The sequence below is a fragment of the Rhinoderma darwinii genome, unplaced genomic scaffold, assembly GCF_050947455.1.
Source record: "Rhinoderma darwinii isolate aRhiDar2 unplaced genomic scaffold, aRhiDar2.hap1 Scaffold_445, whole genome shotgun sequence".
Lineage (NCBI taxonomy): Eukaryota > Metazoa > Chordata > Amphibia > Anura > Rhinodermatidae > Rhinoderma > Rhinoderma darwinii.
In genome coordinates, this window is record NW_027463901.1 from 196,283 (window position 1) to 216,353 (window position 20,071).

The 20,071-nt window shown below is 47.9% G+C and overlaps 14 non-coding genes across 14 annotated transcripts; all 14 read left to right on the forward strand.

The window, feature by feature from the left end:
* The first annotated feature begins 617 nt into the window (after positions 1 to 617).
* Positions 618 to 808, forward strand: LOC142715724 (U2 spliceosomal RNA). Its single transcript, XR_012871064.1, has one exon. It is a non-coding gene; the product is annotated as a U2 spliceosomal RNA (small nuclear RNA).
* A 1,280-nt stretch (positions 809 to 2,088) lies between these two features.
* LOC142715725 (U2 spliceosomal RNA) lies at positions 2,089 to 2,279 on the forward strand. The gene has a single exon (XR_012871065.1). It is a non-coding gene; the product is annotated as a U2 spliceosomal RNA (small nuclear RNA).
* Positions 2,280 to 3,575: 1,296 nt separating this feature from the next.
* On the forward strand, positions 3,576 to 3,766 carry LOC142715726 (U2 spliceosomal RNA). The gene has a single exon (XR_012871066.1). It is a non-coding gene; the product is annotated as a U2 spliceosomal RNA (small nuclear RNA).
* A 1,292-nt stretch (positions 3,767 to 5,058) lies between these two features.
* On the forward strand, positions 5,059 to 5,249 carry LOC142715728 (U2 spliceosomal RNA). Its single transcript, XR_012871068.1, has one exon. It is a non-coding gene; the product is annotated as a U2 spliceosomal RNA (small nuclear RNA).
* A 1,291-nt stretch (positions 5,250 to 6,540) lies between these two features.
* On the forward strand, positions 6,541 to 6,731 carry LOC142715729 (U2 spliceosomal RNA). The gene has a single exon (XR_012871069.1). It is a non-coding gene; the product is annotated as a U2 spliceosomal RNA (small nuclear RNA).
* Positions 6,732 to 8,022: 1,291 nt separating this feature from the next.
* LOC142715730 (U2 spliceosomal RNA) lies at positions 8,023 to 8,213 on the forward strand. Its single transcript, XR_012871070.1, has one exon. It is a non-coding gene; the product is annotated as a U2 spliceosomal RNA (small nuclear RNA).
* A 1,284-nt stretch (positions 8,214 to 9,497) lies between these two features.
* LOC142715731 (U2 spliceosomal RNA) lies at positions 9,498 to 9,688 on the forward strand. The gene has a single exon (XR_012871071.1). It is a non-coding gene; the product is annotated as a U2 spliceosomal RNA (small nuclear RNA).
* A 1,288-nt stretch (positions 9,689 to 10,976) lies between these two features.
* On the forward strand, positions 10,977 to 11,167 carry LOC142715781 (U2 spliceosomal RNA). Its single transcript, XR_012871117.1, has one exon. It is a non-coding gene; the product is annotated as a U2 spliceosomal RNA (small nuclear RNA).
* Positions 11,168 to 12,443: 1,276 nt separating this feature from the next.
* LOC142715733 (U2 spliceosomal RNA) lies at positions 12,444 to 12,634 on the forward strand. Its single transcript, XR_012871072.1, has one exon. It is a non-coding gene; the product is annotated as a U2 spliceosomal RNA (small nuclear RNA).
* A 1,300-nt stretch (positions 12,635 to 13,934) lies between these two features.
* LOC142715734 (U2 spliceosomal RNA) lies at positions 13,935 to 14,125 on the forward strand. The gene has a single exon (XR_012871073.1). It is a non-coding gene; the product is annotated as a U2 spliceosomal RNA (small nuclear RNA).
* Positions 14,126 to 15,425: 1,300 nt separating this feature from the next.
* On the forward strand, positions 15,426 to 15,616 carry LOC142715735 (U2 spliceosomal RNA). The gene has a single exon (XR_012871074.1). It is a non-coding gene; the product is annotated as a U2 spliceosomal RNA (small nuclear RNA).
* A 1,304-nt stretch (positions 15,617 to 16,920) lies between these two features.
* On the forward strand, positions 16,921 to 17,111 carry LOC142715736 (U2 spliceosomal RNA). The gene has a single exon (XR_012871075.1). It is a non-coding gene; the product is annotated as a U2 spliceosomal RNA (small nuclear RNA).
* Positions 17,112 to 18,411: 1,300 nt separating this feature from the next.
* Positions 18,412 to 18,602, forward strand: LOC142715764 (U2 spliceosomal RNA). Its single transcript, XR_012871101.1, has one exon. It is a non-coding gene; the product is annotated as a U2 spliceosomal RNA (small nuclear RNA).
* Positions 18,603 to 19,874: 1,272 nt separating this feature from the next.
* On the forward strand, positions 19,875 to 20,065 carry LOC142715737 (U2 spliceosomal RNA). Its single transcript, XR_012871076.1, has one exon. It is a non-coding gene; the product is annotated as a U2 spliceosomal RNA (small nuclear RNA).
* The last annotated feature ends 6 nt before the right edge of the window (positions 20,066 to 20,071 follow it).

Consider the following 20,071-nt stretch of genomic DNA (forward strand, 5'->3'; position numbering starts at 1 on the left):
CCCTTGTCTCCCTCTTGTGGCCTCCTGGAGGCAACTAGCTGTGCAAAAAAAAGACAGCCTGGCGGCCGGCTGTTGCAGTGTTGCCCTCTCAGGCAACACTGAGTGACTGACTGAGCCTCACCGTCTTATATAAAGTTCAGACGGAACTTTGCACGTGTCATAGTGGAGCCCTCAGGATTCCAGAGCCAGCTTTCTGACATCATAATGGGGCCTCAGAGATAAAAGCCTGGGCCCAGGCAGTGTTGGTCAGTGCTGCTCAGCAGGCAGCACTGGACTGGACTGGATTACAGCTGATACAAGGTGTGAAGGAACAAGGGGTGGCTGTGGGCATGCACTTGCTGCCGCTGCCAGTGTTTATCTGCATGGCAGCAGGGCATTTGGGCGTTGCCAGGAAGGCGTTTTTATGTAGATTCCTCCTCTTTCAGCACTGCATTGTGGTGCAAGCAAAAGAAGCAAATCCTGTCTGGCTTCCTCTCCGGCCTTTATTCACCTCCCGTGTAGCTGTGAGTGTGTGAGCCTGCAGGGCCCCATGGAATTGCCTAGAAGTAGGCTGAATCGCTGCAAGGGCTGAACAGCAGTATCGGGCAGGCTCGGGCAACGCGCGGCCCGTTCGGGTTATCGCTTCTCGGCCTTTTGGCTAAGATCAAGTGTAGTATCTGTTCTTATCAGTTTAATATCTGATACGTCCCCTATCTGGGGACCATATATTAAATGGATTTTTAGAACAGGGAGATGGAAATAGAGCTTGCTCTGTCCACTCCACGCATTGACCTGGTATTGCAGTATTTCCAGGACCGGTGCACCCTTTCCTTATGTGTTGACTAAAAGCAGATTCCAAAAGTGTTTTTTGTCTTTGCTATTGTTTCTGTCTTTCTGAAGGGATCTCCCCTTTTAATCCCATTATTTCAACACCTGTTGGACAATGCATGAGTGATAATGAGCTCATTGATTAAATGCAATTAATGAATAGATTGCCACCTCTTGTTGTGTGTCGTCTGTGTTTCTGTGTTTCCGGCATTTCACATTGGAACACCTCATTCACCTTCCTTGTCTTCTCTCCGCCCTCCCTTTTAGGTAAGTTAAAGAGCTGCACCTGAGCCAGCCACTGATTGATTGATTGATTGATTGATTGATTGATTGATTGATTGATGCAGCACAACAGTCAAATAGTGGAGTGGAGTAGGGGAACAGCAAACAGCCAATAAAGCAGCCCGCCCGCTCGCCTGCCCGCCACAATGGACCTACCTGTGTACACTAGATGGATGTGATGGAATGTACTGTCGTCCCTACATTTCAAGAAGAAGTAAGAATTGCAGTTGCAACAAAGCCTTGCTTGCCTACAAAGAGAGCAGCAATTTGGATTTGTTACTATGTTACCTAGAAGAATAACAAACTGTGCAAGGATGGAGGTTGTAGGAGCAAGGAGAAGTTGTCTGTAAAGTTGGTGGATGCCTATTTTCCATTTTGCAGTCCCTTGTCTCCCTCTTGTGGCCTCCTGGAGGCAACTAGCTGTGCAAAAAAAAGACAGCCTGGCGGCCGGCTGTTGCAGTGTTGCCCTCTCAGGCAACACTGAGTGACTGACTGAGCCTCACCGTCTTATATAAAGTTCAGACGGAACTTTGCACGTGTCATAGTGGAGCCCTCAGGATTCCAGAGCCAGCTTTCTGACATCATAATGGGGCCTCAGAGATAAAAGCCTGGGCCCAGGCAGTGTTGGTCAGTGCTGCTCAGCAGGCAGCACTGGACTGGACTGGATTACAGCTGATACAAGGTGTGAAGGAACAAGGGGTGGCTGTGGGCATGCACTTGCTGCCGCTGCCAGTGTTTATCTGCATGGCAGCAGGGCATTTGGGCGTTGCCAGGAAGGCGTTTTTATGTAGATTCCTCCTCTTTCAGCACTGCATTGTGGTGCAAGCAAAAGAAGCAAATCCTGTCTGGCTTCCTCTCCGGCCTTTATTCACCTCCCGTGTAGCTGTGAGTGTGTGAGCCTGCAGGGCCCCATGGAATTGCCTAGAAGTAGGCTGAATCGCTGCAAGGGCTGAACAGCAGTATCGGGCAGGCTCGGGCAACGCGCGGCCCGTTCGGGTTATCGCTTCTCGGCCTTTTGGCTAAGATCAAGTGTAGTATCTGTTCTTATCAGTTTAATATCTGATACGTCCCCTATCTGGGGACCATATATTAAATGGATTTTTAGAACAGGGAGATGGAAATAGAGCTTGCTCTGTCCACTCCACGCATTGACCTGGTATTGCAGTATTTCCAGGACCGGTGCACCCTTTCCTTATGTGTTGACTAAAAGCAGATTCCAAAAGTGTTTTTTGTCTTTGCTATTGTTTCTGTCTTTCTGAAGGGATCTCCCCTTTTAATCCCATTATTTCAACACCTGTTGGACAATGCATGAGTGATAATGAGCTCATTGATTAAATGCAATTAATGAATAGATTGCCACCTCTTGTTGTGTGTCGTCTGTGTTTCTGTGTTTCCGGCATTTCACATTGGAACACCTCATTCACCTTCCTTGTCTTCTCTCCGCCCTCCCTTTTAGGTAAGTTAAAGAGCTGCACCTGAGCCAGCCACTGATTGATTGATTGATTGATTGATTGATTGATTGATTGATTGATTGATTGATTGATTGATGCAGCACAACAGTCAAATAGTGGAGTGGAGTAGGGGAACAGCAAACAGCCAATAAAGCAGCCCGCCCGCTCGCCTGCCCGCCACAATGGACCTACCTGTGTACACTAGATGGATGTGATGGAATGTACTGTCGTCCCTACATTTCAAGAAGAAGTAAGAATTGCAGTTGCAACAAAGCCTTGCTTGCCTACAAAGAGAGCAGCAATTTGGATTTGTTACTATGTTACCTAGAAGAATAACAAACTGTGCAAGGATGGAGGTTGTAGGAGCAAGGAGAAGTTGTCTGTAAAGTTGGTGGATGCCTATTTTCCATTTTGCAGTCCCTTGTCTCCCTCTTGTGGCCTCCTGGAGGCAACTAGCTGTGCAAAAAAAAGACAGCCTGGCGGCCGGCTGTTGCAGTGTTGCCCTCTCAGGCAACACTGAGTGACTGACTGAGCCTCACCGTCTTATATAAAGTTCAGACGGAACTTTGCACGTGTCATAGTGGAGCCCTCAGGATTCCAGAGCCAGCTTTCTGACATCATAATGGGGCCTCAGAGATAAAAGCCTGGGCCCAGGCAGTGTTGGTCAGTGCTGCTCAGCAGGCAGCACTGGACTGGACTGGATTACAGCTGATACAAGGTGAGAAGGAACAAGGGGTGGCTGTGGGCATGCACTTGCTGCCGCTGCCAGTGTTTATCTGCATGGCAGCAGGGCATTTGGGCGTTGCCAGGAAGGCGTTTTTATGTAGATTCCTCCTCTTTCAGCACTGCATTGTGGTGCAAGCAAAAGAAGCAAATCCTGTCTGGCTTCCTCTCCGGCCTTTATTCACCTCCCGTGTAGCTGTGAGTGTGTGAGCCTGCAGGGCCCCATGGAATTGCCTAGAAGTAGGCTGAATCGCTGCAAGGGCTGAACAGCAGTATCGGGCAGGCTCGGGCAACGCGCGGCCCGTTCGGGTTATCGCTTCTCGGCCTTTTGGCTAAGATCAAGTGTAGTATCTGTTCTTATCAGTTTAATATCTGATACGTCCCCTATCTGGGGACCATATATTAAATGGATTTTTAGAACAGGGAGATGGAAATAGAGCTTGCTCTGTCCACTCCACGCATTGACCTGGTATTGCAGTATTTCCAGGACCGGTGCACCCTTTCCTTATGTGTTGACTAAAAGCAGATTCCAAAAGTGTTTTTTGTCTTTGCTATTGTTTCTGTCTTTCTGAAGGGATCTCCCCTTTTAATCCCATTATTTCAACACCTGTTGGACAATGCATGAGTGATAATGAGCTCATTGATTAAATGCAATTAATGAATAGATTGCCACCTCTTGTTGTGTGTCGTCTGTGTTTCTGTGTTTCCGGCATTTCACATTGGAACACCTCATTCACCTTCCTTGTCTTCTCTCCGCCCTCCCTTTTAGGTAAGTTAAAGAGCTGCACCTGAGCCAGCCACTGATTGATTGATTGATTGATTGATTGATTGATTGATTGATTGATTGATTGATTGATGCAGCACAACAGTCAAATAGTGGAGTGGAGTAGGGGAACAGCAAACAGCCAATAAAGCAGCCCGCCCGCTCGCCTGCCCGCCACAATGGACCTACCTGTGTACACTAGATGGATGTGATGGAATGTACTGTCGTCCCTACATTTCAAGAAGAAGTAAGAATTGCAGTTGCAACAAAGCCTTGCTTGCCTACAAAGAGAGCAGCAATTTGGATTTGTTACTATGTTACCTAGAAGAATAACAAACTGTGCAAGGATGGAGGTTGTAGGAGCAAGGAGAAGTTGTCTGTAAAGTTGGTGGATGCCTATTTTCCATTTTGCAGTCCCTTGTCTCCCTCTTGTGGCCTCCTGGAGGCAACTAGCTGTGCAAAAAAAAGACAGCCTGGCGGCCGGCTGTTGCAGTGTTGCCCTCTCAGGCAACACTGAGTGACTGACTGAGCCTCACCGTCTTATATAAAGTTCAGACGGAACTTTGCACGTGTCATAGTGGAGCCCTCAGGATTCCAGAGCCAGCTTTCTGACATCATAATGGGGCCTCAGAGATAAAAGCCTGGGCCCAGGCAGTGTTGGTCAGTGCTGCTCAGCAGGCAGCACTGGACTGGACTGGATTACAGCTGATACAAGGTGTGAAGGAACAAGGGGTGGCTGTGGGCATGCACTTGCTGCCGCTGCCAGTGTTTATCTGCATGGCAGCAGGGCATTTGGGCGTTGCCAGGAAGGCGTTTTTATGTAGATTCCTCCTCTTTCAGCACTGCATTGTGGTGCAAGCAAAAGAAGCAAATCCTGTCTGGCTTCCTCTCCGGCCTTTATTCACCTCCCGTGTAGCTGTGAGTGTGTGAGCCTGCAGGGCCCCATGGAATTGCCTAGAAGTAGGCTGAATCGCTGCAAGGGCTGAACAGCAGTATCGGGCAGGCTCGGGCAACGCGCGGCCCGTTCGGGTTATCGCTTCTCGGCCTTTTGGCTAAGATCAAGTGTAGTATCTGTTCTTATCAGTTTAATATCTGATACGTCCCCTATCTGGGGACCATATATTAAATGGATTTTTAGAACAGGGAGATGGAAATAGAGCTTGCTCTGTCCACTCCACGCATTGACCTGGTATTGCAGTATTTCCAGGACCGGTGCACCCTTTCCTTATGTGTTGACTAAAAGCAGATTCCAAAAGTGTTTTTTGTCTTTGCTATTGTTTCTGTCTTACTGAAGGGATCTCCCCTTTTAATCCCATTATTTCAACACCTGTTGGACAATGCATGAGTGATAATGAGCTCATTGATTAAATGCAATTAATGAATAGATTGCCACCTCTTGTTGTGTGTCGTCTGTGTTTCTGTGTTTCCGGCATTTCACATTGGAACACCTCATTCACCTTCCTTGTCTTCTCTCCGCCCTCCCTTTTAGGTAAGTTAAAGAGCTGCACCTGAGCAGCCACTGATTGATTGATTGATTGATTGATTGATTGATTGATTGATTGATTGATTGATTGATGCAGCACAACAGTCAAATAGTGGAGTGGAGTAGGGGAACAGCAAACAGCCAATAAAGCAGCCCGCCCGCTCGCCTGCCCGCCACAATGGACCTACCTGTGTACACTAGATGGATGTGATGGAATGTACTGTCGTCCCTACATTTCAAGAAGAAGTAAGAATTGCAGTTGCAACAAAGCCTTGCTTGCCTACAAAGAGAGCAGCAATTTGGATTTGTTACTATGTTACCTAGAAGAATAACAAACTGTGCAAGGATGGAGGTTGTAGGAGCAAGGAGAAGTTGTCTGTAAAGTTGGTGGATGCCTATTTTCCATTTTGCAGTCCCTTGTCTCCCTCTTGTGGCCTCCTGGAGGCAACTAGCTGTGCAAAAAAAAGACAGCCTGGCGGCCGGCTGTTGCAGTGTTGCCCTCTCAGGCAACACTGAGTGACTGACTGAGCCTCACCGTCTTATATAAAGTTCAGACGGAACTTTGCACGTGTCATAGTGGAGCCCTCAGGATTCCAGAGCCAGCTTTCTGACATCATAATGGGGCCTCAGAGATAAAAGCCTGGGCCCAGGCAGTGTTGGTCAGTGCTGCTCAGCAGGCAGCACTGGACTGGACTGGATTACAGCTGATACAAGGTGTGAAGGAACAAGGGGTGGCTGTGGGCATGCACTTGCTGCCGCTGCCAGTGTTTATCTGCATGGCAGCAGGGCATTTGGGCGTTGCCAGGAAGGCGTTTTTATGTAGATTCCTCCTCTTTCAGCACTGCATTGTGGTGCAAGCAAAAGAAGCAAATCCTGTCTGGCTTCCTCTCCGGCCTTTATTCACCTCCCGTGTAGCTGTGAGTGTGTGAGCCTGCAGGGCCCCATGGAATTGCCTAGAAGTAGGCTGAATCGCTGCAAGGGCTGAACAGCAGTATCGGGCAGGCTCGGGCAACGCGCGGCCCGTTCGGGTTATCGCTTCTCGGCCTTTTGGCTAAGATCAAGTGTAGTATCTGTTCTTATCAGTTTAATATCTGATACGTCCCCTATCTGGGGACCATATATTAAATGGATTTTTAGAACAGGGAGATGGAAATAGAGCTTGCTCTGTCCACTCCACGCATTGACCTGGTATTGCAGTATTTCCAGGACCGGTGCACCCTTTCCTTATGTGTTGACTAAAAGCAGATTCCAAAAGTGTTTTTTGTCTTTGCTATTGTTTCTGTCTTACTGAAGGGATCTCCCCTTTTAATCCCATTATTTCAACACCTGTTGGACAATGCATGAGTGATAATGAGCTCATTGATTAAATGCAATTAATGAATAGATTGCCACCTCTTGTTGTGTGTCGTCTGTGTTTCTGTGTTTCCGGCATTTCACATTGGAACACCTCATTCACCTTCCTTGTCTTCTCTCCGCCCTCCCTTTTAGGTAAGTTAAAGAGCTGCACCTGAGCAGCCACTGATTGATTGATTGATTGATTGATTGATTGATTGATTGATTGATTGATTGATTGATGCAGCACAACAGTCAAATAGTGGAGTGGAGTAGGGGAACAGCAAACAGCCAATAAAGCAGCCCGCCCGCTCGCCTGCCCGCCACAATGGACCTACCTGTGTACACTAGATGGATGTGATGGAATGTACTGTCGTCCCTACATTTCAAGAAGAAGTAAGAATTGCAGTTGCAACAAAGCCTTGCTTGCCTACAAAGAGAGCAGCAATTTGGATTTGTTACTATGTTACCTAGAAGAATAACAAACTGTGCAAGGATGGAGGTTGTAGGAGCAAGGAGAAGTTGTCTGTAAAGTTGGTGGATGCCTATTTTCCATTTTGCAGTCCCTTGTCTCCCTCTTGTGGCCTCCTGGAGGCAACTAGCTGTGCAAAAAAAAGACAGCCTGGCGGCCGGCTGTTGCAGTGTTGCCCTCTCAGGCAACACTGAGTGACTGACTGAGCCTCACCGTCTTATATAAAGTTCAGACGGAACTTTGCACGTGTCATAGTGGAGCCCTCAGGATTCCAGAGCCAGCTTTCTGACATCATAATGGGGCCTCAGAGATAAAAGCCTGGGCCCAGGCAGTGTTGGTCAGTGCTGCTCAGCAGGCAGCACTGGACTGGACTGGATTACAGCTGATACAAGGTGTGAAGGAACAAGGGGTGGCTGTGGGCATGCACTTGCTGCCGCTGCCAGTGTTTATCTGCATGGCAGCAGGGCATTTGGGCGTTGCCAGGAAGGCGTTTTTATGTAGATTCCTCCTCTTTCAGCACTGCATTGTGGTGCAAGCAAAAGAAGCAAATCCTGTCTGGCTTCCTCTCCGGCCTTTATTCACCTCCCGTGTAGCTGTGAGTGTGTGAGCCTGCAGGGCCCCATGGAATTGCCTAGAAGTAGGCTGAATCGCTGCAAGGGCTGAACAGCAGTATCGGGCAGGCTCGGGCAACGCGCGGCCCGTTCGGGTTATCGCTTCTCGGCCTTTTGGCTAAGATCAAGTGTAGTATCTGTTCTTATCAGTTTAATATCTGATACGTCCCCTATCTGGGGACCATATATTAAATGGATTTTTAGAACAGGGAGATGGAAATAGAGCTTGCTCTGTCCACTCCACGCATTGACCTGGTATTGCAGTATTTCCAGGACCGGTGCACCCTTTCCTTATGTGTTGACTAAAAGCAGATTCCAAAAGTGTTTTTTGTCTTTGCTATTGTTTCTGTCTTTCTGAAGGGATCTCCCCTTTTAATCCCATTATTTCAACACCTGTTGGACAATGCATGAGTGATAATGAGCTCATTGATTAAATGCAATTAATGAATAGATTGCCACCTCTTGTTGTGTGTCGTCTGTGTTTCTGTGTTTCCGGCATTTCACATTGGAACACCTCATTCACCTTCCTTGTCTTCTCTCCGCCCTCCCTTTTAGGTAAGTTAAAGAGCTGCACCTGAGCCAGCCACTGATTGATTGATTGATTGATTGATTGATTGATTGATTGATTGATTGATGCAGCACAACAGTCAAATAGTGGAGTGGAGTAGGGGAACAGCAAACAGCCAATAAAGCAGCCCGCCCGCTCGCCTGCCCGCCACAATGGACCTACCTGTGTACACTAGATGGATGTGATGGAATGTACTGTCGTCCCTACATTTCAAGAAGAAGTAAGAATTGCAGTTGCAACAAAGCCTTGCTTGCCTACAAAGAGAGCAGCAATTTGGATTTGTTACTATGTTACCTAGAAGAATAACAAACTGTGCAAGGATGGAGGTTGTAGGAGCAAGGAGAAGTTGTCTGTAAAGTTGGTGGATGCCTATTTTCCATTTTGCAGTCCCTTGTCTCCCTCTTGTGGCCTCCTGGAGGCAACTAGCTGTGCAAAAAAAAGACAGCCTGGCGGCCGGCTGTTGCAGTGTTGCCCTCTCAGGCAACACTGAGTGACTGACTGAGCCTCACCGTCTTATATAAAGTTCAGACGGAACTTTGCACGTGTCATAGTGGAGCCCTCAGGATTCCAGAGCCAGCTTTCTGACATCATAATGGGGCCTCAGAGATAAAAGCCTGGGCCCAGGCAGTGTTGGTCAGTGCTGCTCAGCAGGCAGCACTGGACTGGACTGGATTACAGCTGATACAAGGTGTGAAGGAACAAGGGGTGGCTGTGGGCATGCACTTGCTGCCGCTGCCAGTGTTTATCTGCATGGCAGCAGGGCATTTGGGCGTTGCCAGGAAGGCGTTTTTATGTAGATTCCTCCTCTTTCAGCACTGCATTGTGGTGCAAGCAAAAGAAGCAAATCCTGTCTGGCTTCCTCTCCGGCCTTTATTCACCTCCCGTGTAGCTGTGAGTGTGTGAGCCTGCAGGGCCCCATGGAATTGCCTAGAAGTAGGCTGAATCGCTGCAAGGGCTGAACAGCAGTATCGGGCAGGCTCGGGCAACGCGCGGCCCGTTCGGGTTATCGCTTCTCGGCCTTTTGGCTAAGATCAAGTGTAGTATCTGTTCTTATCAGTTTAATATCTGATACGTCCCCTATCTGGGGACCATATATTAAATGGATTTTTAGAACAGGGAGATGGAAATAGAGCTTGCTCTGTCCACTCCACGCATTGACCTGGTATTGCAGTATTTCCAGGACCGGTGCACCCTTTCCTTATGTGTTGACTAAAAGCAGATTCCAAAAGTGTTTTTTGTCTTTGCTATTGTTTCTGTCTTTCTGAAGGGATCTCCCCTTTTAATCCCATTATTTCAACACCTGTTGGACAATGCATGAGTGATAATGAGCTCATTGATTAAATGCAATTAATGAATAGATTGCCACCTCTTGTTGTGTGTCGTCTGTGTTTCTGTGTTTCCGGCATTTCACATTGGAACACCTCATTCACCTTCCTTGTCTTCTCTCCGCCCTCCCTTTTAGGTAAGTTAAAGAGCTGCACCTGAGCCAGCCATTGATTGATTGATTGATTGATTGATTGATTGATTGATTGATTGATTGATTGATGCAGCACAACAGTCAAATAGTGGAGTGGAGTAGGGGAACAGCAAACAGCCAATAAAGCAGCCCGCCCGCTCGCCTGCCCGCCACAATGGACCTACCTGTGTACACTAGATGGATGTGATGGAATGTACTGTCGTCCCTACATTTCAAGAAGAAGTAAGAATTGCAGTTGCAACAAAGCCTTGCTTGCCTACAAAGAGAGCAGCAATTTGGATTTGTTACTATGTTACCTAGAAGAATAACAAACTGTGCAAGGATGGAGGTTGTAGGAGCAAGGAGAAGTTGTCTGTAAAGTTGGTGGATGCCTATTTTCCATTTTGCAGTCCCTTGTCTCCCTCTTGTGGCCTCCTGGAGGCAACTAGCTGTGCAAAAAAAAGACAGCCTGGCGGCCGGCTGTTGCAGTGTTGCCCTCTCAGGCAACACTGAGTGACTGACTGAGCCTCACCGTCTTATATAAAGTTCAGACGGAACTTTGCACGTGTCATAGTGGAGCCCTCAGGATTCCAGAGCCAGCTTTCTGACATCATAATGGGGCCTCAGAGATAAAAGCCTGGGCCCAGGCAGTGTTGGTCAGTGCTGCTCAGCAGGCAGCACTGGACTGGACTGGATTACAGCTGATACAAGGTGTGAAGGAACAAGGGGTGGCTGTGGGCATGCACTTGCTGCCGCTGCCAGTGTTTATCTGCATGGCAGCAGGGCATTTGGGCGTTGCCAGGAAGGCGTTTTTATGTAGATTCCTCCTCTTTCAGCACTGCATTGTGGTGCAAGCAAAAGAAGCAAATCCTGTCTGGCTTCCTCTCCGGCCTTTATTCACCTCCCGTGTAGCTGTGAGTGTGTGAGCCTGCAGGGCCCCATGGAATTGCCTAGAAGTAGGCTGAATCGCTGCAAGGGCTGAACAGCAGTATCGGGCAGGCTCGGGCAACGCGCGGCCCGTTCGGGTTATCGCTTCTCGGCCTTTTGGCTAAGATCAAGTGTAGTATCTTTTCTTATCAGTTTAATATCTGATACGTCCCCTATCTGGGGACCATATATTAAATGGATTTTTAGAACAGGGAGATGGAAATAGAGCTTGCTCTGTCCACTCCACGCATTGACCTGGTATTGCAGTATTTCCAGGACCGGTGCACCCTTTCCTTATGTGTTGACTAAAAGCAGATTCCAAAAGTGTTTTTTGTCTTTGCTATTGTTTCTGTCTTTCTGAAGGGATCTCCCCTTTTAATCCCATTATTTCAACACCTGTTGGACAATGCATGAGTGATAATGAGCTCATTGATTAAATGCAATTAATGAATAGATTGCCACCTCTTGTTGTGTGTCGTCTGTGTTTCTGTGTTTCCGGCATTTCACATTGGAACACCTCATTCACCTTCCTTGTCTTCTCTCCGCCCTCCCTTTTAGGTAAGTTAAAGAGCTGCACCTGAGCCAGCCACTGATTGATTGATTGATTGATTGATTGATTGATTGATTGATGCAGCACAACAGTCAAATAGTGGAGTGGAGTAGGGGAACAGCAAACAGCCAATAAAGCAGCCCGCCCGCTCGCCTGCCCGCCACAATGGACCTACCTGTGTACACTAGATGGATGTGATGGAATGTACTGTCGTCCCTACATTTCAAGAAGAAGTAAGAATTGCAGTTGCAACAAAGCCTTGCTTGCCTACAAAGAGAGCAGCAATTTGGATTTGTTACTATGTTACCTAGAAGAATAACAAACTGTGCAAGGATGGAGGTTGTAGGAGCAAGGAGAAGTTGTCTGTAAAGTTGGTGGATGCCTATTTTCCATTTTGCAGTCCCTTGTCTCCCTCTTGTGGCCTCCTGGAGGCAACTAGCTGTGCAAAAAAAAGACAGCCTGGCGGCCGGCTGTTGCAGTGTTGCCCTCTCAGGCAACACTGAGTGACTGACTGAGCCTCACCGTCTTATATAAAGTTCAGACGGAACTTTGCACGTGTCATAGTGGAGCCCTCAGGATTCCAGAGCCAGCTTTCTGACATCATAATGGGGCCTCAGAGATAAAAGCCTGGGCCCAGGCAGTGTTGGTCAGTGCTGCTCAGCAGGCAGCACTGGACTGGACTGGATTACAGCTGATACAAGGTGTGAAGGAACAAGGGGTGGCTGTGGGCATGCACTTGCTGCCGCTGCCAGTGTTTATCTGCATGGCAGCAGGGCATTTGGGCGTTGCCAGGAAGGCGTTTTTATGTAGATTCCTCCTCTTTCAGCACTGCATTGTGGTGCAAGCAAAAGAAGCAAATCCTGTCTGGCTTCCTCTCCGGCCTTTATTCACCTCCCGTGTAGCTGTGAGTGTGTGAGCCTGCAGGGCCCCATGGAATTGCCTAGAAGTAGGCTGAATCGCTGCAAGGGCTGAACAGCAGTATCGGGCAGGCTCGGGCAACGCGCGGCCCGTTCGGGTTATCGCTTCTCGGCCTTTTGGCTAAGATCAAGTGTAGTATCTGTTCTTATCAGTTTAATATCTGATACGTCCCCTATCTGGGGACCATATATTAAATGGATTTTTAGAACAGGGAGATGGAAATAGAGCTTGCTCTGTCCACTCCACGCATTGACCTGGTATTGCAGTATTTCCAGGACCGGTGCACCCTTTCCTTATGTGTTGACTAAAAGCAGATTCCAAAAGTGTTTTTTGTCTTTGCTATTGTTTCTGTCTTTCTGAAGGGATCTCCCCTTTTAATCCCATTATGTCAACACCTGTTGGACAATGCATGAGTGATAATGAGCTCATTGATTAAATGCAATTAATGAATAGATTGCCACCTCTTGTTGTGTGTCGTCTGTGTTTCTGTGTTTCCGGCATTTCACATTGGAACACCTCATTCACCTTCCTTGTCTTCTCTCCGCCCTCCCTTTTAGGTAAGTTAAAGAGCTGCACCTGAGCCAGCCACTGATTGATTGATTGATTGATTGATTGATTGATTGATTGATTGATTGATTGATTGATTGATTGATGCAGCACAACAGTCAAATAGTGGAGTGGAGTAGGGGAACAGCAAACAGCCAATAAAGCAGCCCGCCCGCTCGCCTGCCCGCCACAATGGACCTACCTGTGTACACTAGATGGATGTGATGGAATGTACTGTCGTCCCTACATTTCAAGAAGAAGTAAGAATTGCAGTTGCAACAAAGCCTTGCTTGCCTACAAAGAGAGCAGCAATTTGGATTTGTTACTATGTTACCTAGAAGAATAACAAACTGTGCAAGGATGGAGGTTGTAGGAGCAAGGAGAAGTTGTCTGTAAAGTTGGTGGATGCCTATTTTCCATTTTGCAGTCCCTTGTCTCCCTCTTGTGGCCTCCTGGAGGCAACTAGCTGTGCAAAAAAAAGACAGCCTGGCGGCCGGCTGTTGCAGTGTTGCCCTCTCAGGCAACACTGAGTGACTGACTGAGCCTCACCGTCTTATATAAAGTTCAGACGGAACTTTGCACGTGTCATAGTGGAGCCCTCAGGATTCCAGAGCCAGCTTTCTGACATCATAATGGGGCCTCAGAGATAAAAGCCTGGGCCCAGGCAGTGTTGGTCAGTGCTGCTCAGCAGGCAGCACTGGACTGGACTGGATTACAGCTGATACAAGGTGTGAAGGAACAAGGGGTGGCTGTGGGCATGCACTTGCTGCCGCTGCCAGTGTTTATCTGCATGGCAGCAGGGCATTTGGGCGTTGCCAGGAAGGCGTTTTTATGTAGATTCCTCCTCTTTCAGCACTGCATTGTGGTGCAAGCAAAAGAAGCAAATCCTGTCTGGCTTCCTCTCCGGCCTTTATTCACCTCCCGTGTAGCTGTGAGTGTGTGAGCCTGCAGGGCCCCATGGAATTGCCTAGAAGTAGGCTGAATCGCTGCAAGGGCTGAACAGCAGTATCGGGCAGGCTCGGGCAACGCGCGGCCCGTTCGGGTTATCGCTTCTCGGCCTTTTGGCTAAGATCAAGTGTAGTATCTGTTCTTATCAGTTTAATATCTGATACGTCCCCTATCTGGGGACCATATATTAAATGGATTTTTAGAACAGGGAGATGGAAATAGAGCTTGCTCTGTCCACTCCACGCATTGACCTGGTATTGCAGTATTTCCAGGACCGGTGCACCCTTTCCTTATGTGTTGACTAAAAGCAGATTCCAAAAGTGTTTTTTGTCTTTGCTATTGTTTCTGTCTTTCTGAAGGGATCTCCCCTTTTAATCCCATTATTTCAACACCTGTTGGACAATGCATGAGTGATAATGAGCTCATTGATTAAATGCAATTAATGAATAGATTGCCACCTCTTGTTGTGTGTCGTCTGTGTTTCTGTGTTTCCGGCATTTCACATTGGAACACCTCATTCACCTTCCTTGTCTTCTCTCCGCCCTCCCTTTTAGGTAAGTTAAAGAGCTGCACCTGAGCCAGCCACTGATTGATTGATTGATTGATTGATTGATTGATTGATTGATTGATTGATTGATTGATTGATTGATGCAGCACAACAGTCAAATAGTGGAGTGGAGTAGGGGAACAGCAAACAGCCAATAAAGCAGCCCGCCCGCTCGCCTGCCCGCCACAATGGACCTACCTGTGTACACTAGATGGATGTGATGGAATGTACTGTCGTCCCTACATTTCAAGAAGAAGTAAGAATTGCAGTTGCAACAAAGCCTTGCTTGCCTACAAAGAGAGCAGCAATTTGGATTTGTTACTATGTTACCTAGAAGAATAACAAACTGTGCAAGGATGGAGGTTGTAGGAGCAAGGAGAAGTTGTCTGTAAAGTTGGTGGATGCCTATTTTCCATTTTGCAGTCCCTTGTCTCCCTCTTGTGGCCTCCTGGAGGCAACTAGCTGTGCAAAAAAAAGACAGCCTGGCGGCCGGCTGTTGCAGTGTTGCCCTCTCAGGCAACACTGAGTGACTGACTGAGCCTCACCGTCTTATATAAAGTTCAGACGGAACTTTGCACGTGTCATAGTGGAGCCCTCAGGATTCCAGAGCCAGCTTTCTGACATCATAATGGGGCCTCAGAGATAAAAGCCTGGGCCCAGGCAGTGTTGGTCAGTGCTGCTCAGCAGGCAGCACTGGACTGGACTGGATTACAGCTGATACAAGGTGTGAAGGAACAAGGGGTGGCTGTGGGCATGCACTTGCTGCCGCTGCCAGTGTTTATCTGCATGGCAGCAGGGCATTTGGGCGTTGCCAGGAAGGCGTTTTTATGTAGATTCCTCCTCTTTCAGCACTGCATTGTGGTGCAAGCAAAAGAAGCAAATCCTGTCTGGCTTCCTCTCCGGCCTTTATTCACCTCCCGTGTAGCTGTGAGTGTGTGAGCCTGCAGGGCCCCATGGAATTGCCTAGAAGTAGGCTGAATCACTGCAAGGGCTGAACAGCAGTATCGGGCAGGCTCGGGCAACGCGCGGCCCGTTCGGGTTATCGCTTCTCGGCCTTTTGGCTAAGATCAAGTGTAGTATCTGTTCTTATCAGTTTAATATCTGATACGTCCCCTATCTGGGGACCATATATTAAATGGATTTTTAGAACAGGGAGATGGAAATAGAGCTTGCTCTGTCCACTCCACGCATTGACCTGGTATTGCAGTATTTCCAGGACCGGTGCACCCTTTCCTTATGTGTTGACTAAAAGCAGATTCCAAAAGTGTTTTTTGTCTTTGCTATTGTTTCTGTCTTTCTGAAGGGATCTCCCCTTTTAATCCCATTATTTCAACACCTGTTGGACAATGCATGAGTGATAATGAGCTCATTGATTAAATGCAATTAATGAATAGATTGCCACCTCTTGTTGTGTGTCGTCTGTGTTTCTGTGTTTACGGCATTTCACATTGGAACACCTCATTCACCTTCCTTGTCTTCTCTCCGCCCTCCCTTTTAGGTAAGTTAAAGAGCTGCACCTGAGCCAGCCACTGATTGATTGATTGATTGATTGATTGATTGATTGATTGATTGATTGATTGATTGATTGATTGATTGATGCAGCACAACAGTCAAATAGTGGAGTGGAGTAGGGGAACAGCAAACAGCCAATAAAGCAGCCCGCCCGCTCGCCTGCCCGCCACAATGGACCTACCTGTGTACACTAGATGGATGTGATGGAATGTACTGTCGTCCCTACATTTCAAGAAGAAGTAAGAATTGCAGTTGCAACAAAGCCTTGCTTGCCTACAAAGAGAGCAGCAATTTGGATTTGTTACTATGTTACCTAGAAGAATAACAAACTGTGCAAGGATGGAGGTTGTAGGAGCAAGGAGAAGTTGTCTGTAAAGTTGGTGGATGCCTATTTTCCATTTTGCAGTCCCTTGTCTCCCTCTTGTGGCCTCCTGGAGGCAACTAGCTGTGCAAAAAAAAGACAGCCTGGCGGCCGGCTGTTGCAGTGTTGCCCTCTCAGGCAACACTGAGTGACTGACTGAGCCTCACCGTCTTATATAAAGTTCAGACGGAACTTTGCACGTGTCATAGTGGAGCCCTCAGGATTCCAGAGCCAGCTTTCTGACATCATAATGGGGCCTCAGAGATAAAAGCCTGGGCCCAGGCAGTGTTGGTCAGTGCTGCTCAGCAGGCAGCACTGGACTGGACTGGATTACAGCTGATACAAGGTGTGAAGGAACAAGGGGTGGCTGTGGGCATGCACTTGCTGCCGCTGCCAGTGTTTATCTGCATGGCAGCAGGGCATTTGGGCGTTGCCAGGAAGGCGTTTTTATGTAGATTCCTCCTCTTTCAGCACTGCATTGTGGTGCAAGCAAAAGAAGCAAATCCTGTCTGGCTTCCTCTCCGGCCTTTATTCACCTCCCGTGTAGCTGTGAGTGTGTGAGCCTGCAGGGCCCCATGGAATTGCCTAGAAGTAGGCTGAATCGCTGCAAGGGCTGAACAGCAGTATCGGGCAGGCTCGGGCAACGCGCGGCCCGTTCGGGTTATCGCTTCTCGGCCTTTTGGCTAAGATCAAGTGTAGTATCTGTTCTTATCAGTTTAATATCTGATACGTCCCCTATCTGGGGACCATATATTAAATGGATTTTTAGAACAGGGAGATGGAAATAGAGCTTGCTCTGTCCACTCCACGCATTGACCTGGTATTGCAGTATTTCCAGGACCGGTGCACCCTTTCCTTATGTGTTGACTAAAAGCAGATTCCAAAAGTGTTTTTTGTCTTTACTATTGTTTCTGTCTTTCTGAAGGGATCTCCCCTTTTAATCCCATTATTTCAACACCTGTTGGACAATGCATGAGTGATAATGAGCTCATTGATTAAATGCAATTAATGAATAGATTGCCACCTCTTGTTGTGTGTCGTCTGTGTTTCTGTGTTTCCGGCATTTCACATTGGAACACCTCATTCACCTTCCTTGTCTTCTCTCCGCCCTCCCTTTTAGGTAAGTTAAAGAGCTGCACCTGAGCCAGCCACTGATTGATTGATTGATTGATTGATTGATTGATTGATTGATTGATTGATTGATTGATTGATTGATGCAGCACAACAGTCAAATAGTGGAGTGGAGTAGGGGAACAGCAAACAGCCAATAAAGCAGCCCGCCCGCTCGCCTGCCCGCCACAATGGACCTACCTGTGTACACTAGATGGATGTGATGGAATGTACTGTCGTCCCTACATTTCAAGAAGAAGTAAGAATTGCAGTTGCAACAAAGCCTTGCTTGCCTACAAAGAGAGCAGCAATTTGGATTTGTTACTATGTTACCTAGAAGAATAACAAACTGTGCAAGGATGGAGGTTGTAGGAGCAAGGAGAAGTTGTCTGTAAAGTTGGTGGATGCCTATTTTCCATTTTGCAGTCCCTTGTCTCCCTCTTGTGGCCTCCTGGAGGCAACTAGCTGTGCAAAAAAAAGACAGCCTGGCGGCCGGCTGTTGCAGTGTTGCCCTCTCAGGCAACACTGAGTGACTGACTGAGCCTCACCGTCTTATATAAAGTTCAGACGGAACTTTGCACGTGTCATAGTGGAGCCCTCAGGATTCCAGAGCCAGCTTTCTGACATCATAATGGGGCCTCAGAGATAAAAGCCTGGGCCCAGGCAGTGTTGGTCAGTGCTGCTCAGCAGGCAGCACTGGACTGGACTGGATTACAGCTGATACAAGGTGAGAAGGAACAAGGGGTGGCTGTGGGCATGCACTTGCTGCCGCTGCCAGTGTTTATCTGCATGGCAGCAGGGCATTTGGGCGTTGCCAGGAAGGCGTTTTTATGTAGATTCCTCCTCTTTCAGCACTGCATTGTGGTGCAAGCAAAAGAAGCAAATCCTGTCTGGCTTCCTCTCCGGCCTTTATTCACCTCCCGTGTAGCTGTGAGTGTGTGAGCCTGCAGGGCCCCATGGAATTGCCTAGAAGTAGGCTGAATCGCTGCAAGGGCTGAACAGCAGTATCGGGCAGGCTCGGGCAACGCGCGGCCCGTTCGGGTTATCGCTTCTCGGCCTTTTGGCTAAGATCAAGTGTAGTATCTGTTCTTATCAGTTTAATATCTGATACGTCCCCTATCTGGGGACCATATATTAAATGGATTTTTAGAACAGGGAGATGGAAGTAGAGCTTGCTCTGTCCACTCCACGCATTGACCTGGTATTGCAGTATTTCCAGGACCGGTGCACCCTTTCCTTATGTGTTGACTAAAAGCAGATTCCAAAAGTGTTTTTTGTCTTTGCTATTGTTTCTGTCTTTCTGAAGGGATCTCCCCTTTTAATCCCATTATTTCAACACCTGTTGGACAATGCATGAGTGATAATGAGCTCATTGATTAAATGCAATTAATGAATAGATTGCCACCTCTTGTTGTGTGTCGTCTGTGTTTCTGTGTTTCCGGCATTTCACATTGGAACACCTCATTCACCTTCCTTGTCTTCTCTCCGCCCTCCCTTTTAGGTAAGTTAAAGAGCTGCACCTGAGCCAGCCACTGATTGATTGATTGATTGATTGATTGATTGATTGATGCAGCACAACAGTCAAATAGTGGAGTGGAGTAGGGGAACAGCAAACAGCCAATAAAGCAGCCCGCCCGCTCGCCTGCCCGCCACAATGGACCTACCTGTGTACACTAGATGGATGTGATGGAATGTACTGTCGTCCCTACATTTCAAGAAGAAGTAAGAATTGCAGTTGCAACAAAGCCTTGCTTGCCTACAAAGAGAGCAGCAATTTGGATTTGTTACTATGTTACCTAGAAGAATAACAAACTGTGCAAGGATAGAGGTTGTAGGAGCAAGGAGAAGTTGTCTGTAAAGTTGGTGGATGCCTATTTTCCATTTTGCAGTCCCTTGTCTCCCTCTTGTGGCCTCCTGGAGGCAACTAGCTGTGCAAAAAAAAGACAGCCTGGCGGCCGGCTGTTGCAGTGTTGCCCTCTCAGGCAACACTGAGTGACTGACTGAGCCTCACCGTCTTATATAAAGTTCAGACGGAACTTTGCACGTGTCATAGTGGAGCCCTCAGGATTCCAGAGCCAGCTTTCTGACATCATAATGGGGCCTCAGAGATAAAAGCCTGGGCCCAGGCAGTGTTGGTCAGTGCTGCTCAGCAGGCAGCACTGGACTGGACTGGATTACAGCTGATACAAGGTGTGAAGGAACAAGGGGTGGCTGTGGGCATGCACTTGCTGCCGCTGCCAGTGTTTATCTGCATGGCAGCAGGGCATTTGGGCGTTGCCAGGAAGGCGTTTTTATGTAGATTCCTCCTCTTTCAGCACTGCATTGTGGTGCAAGCAAAAGAAGCAAATCCTGTCTGGCTTCCTCTCCGGCCTTTATTCACCTCCCGTGTAGCTGTGAGTGTGTGAGCCTGCAGGGCCCCATGGAATTGCCTAGAAGTAGGCTGAATCGCTGCAAGGGCTGAACAGCAGTATCGGGCAGGCTCGGGCAACGCGCGGCCCGTTCGGGTTATCGCTTCTCGGCCTTTTGGCTAAGATCAAGTGTAGTATCTGTTCTTATCAGTTTAATATCTGATACGTCCCCTATCTGGGGACCATATATTAAATGGATTTTTAGAACAGGGAGATGGAAATAGAGCTTGCTCTGTCCACTCCACGCATTGACCTGGTATTGCAGTATTTCCAGGACCGGTGCACCCTTTCCTTAT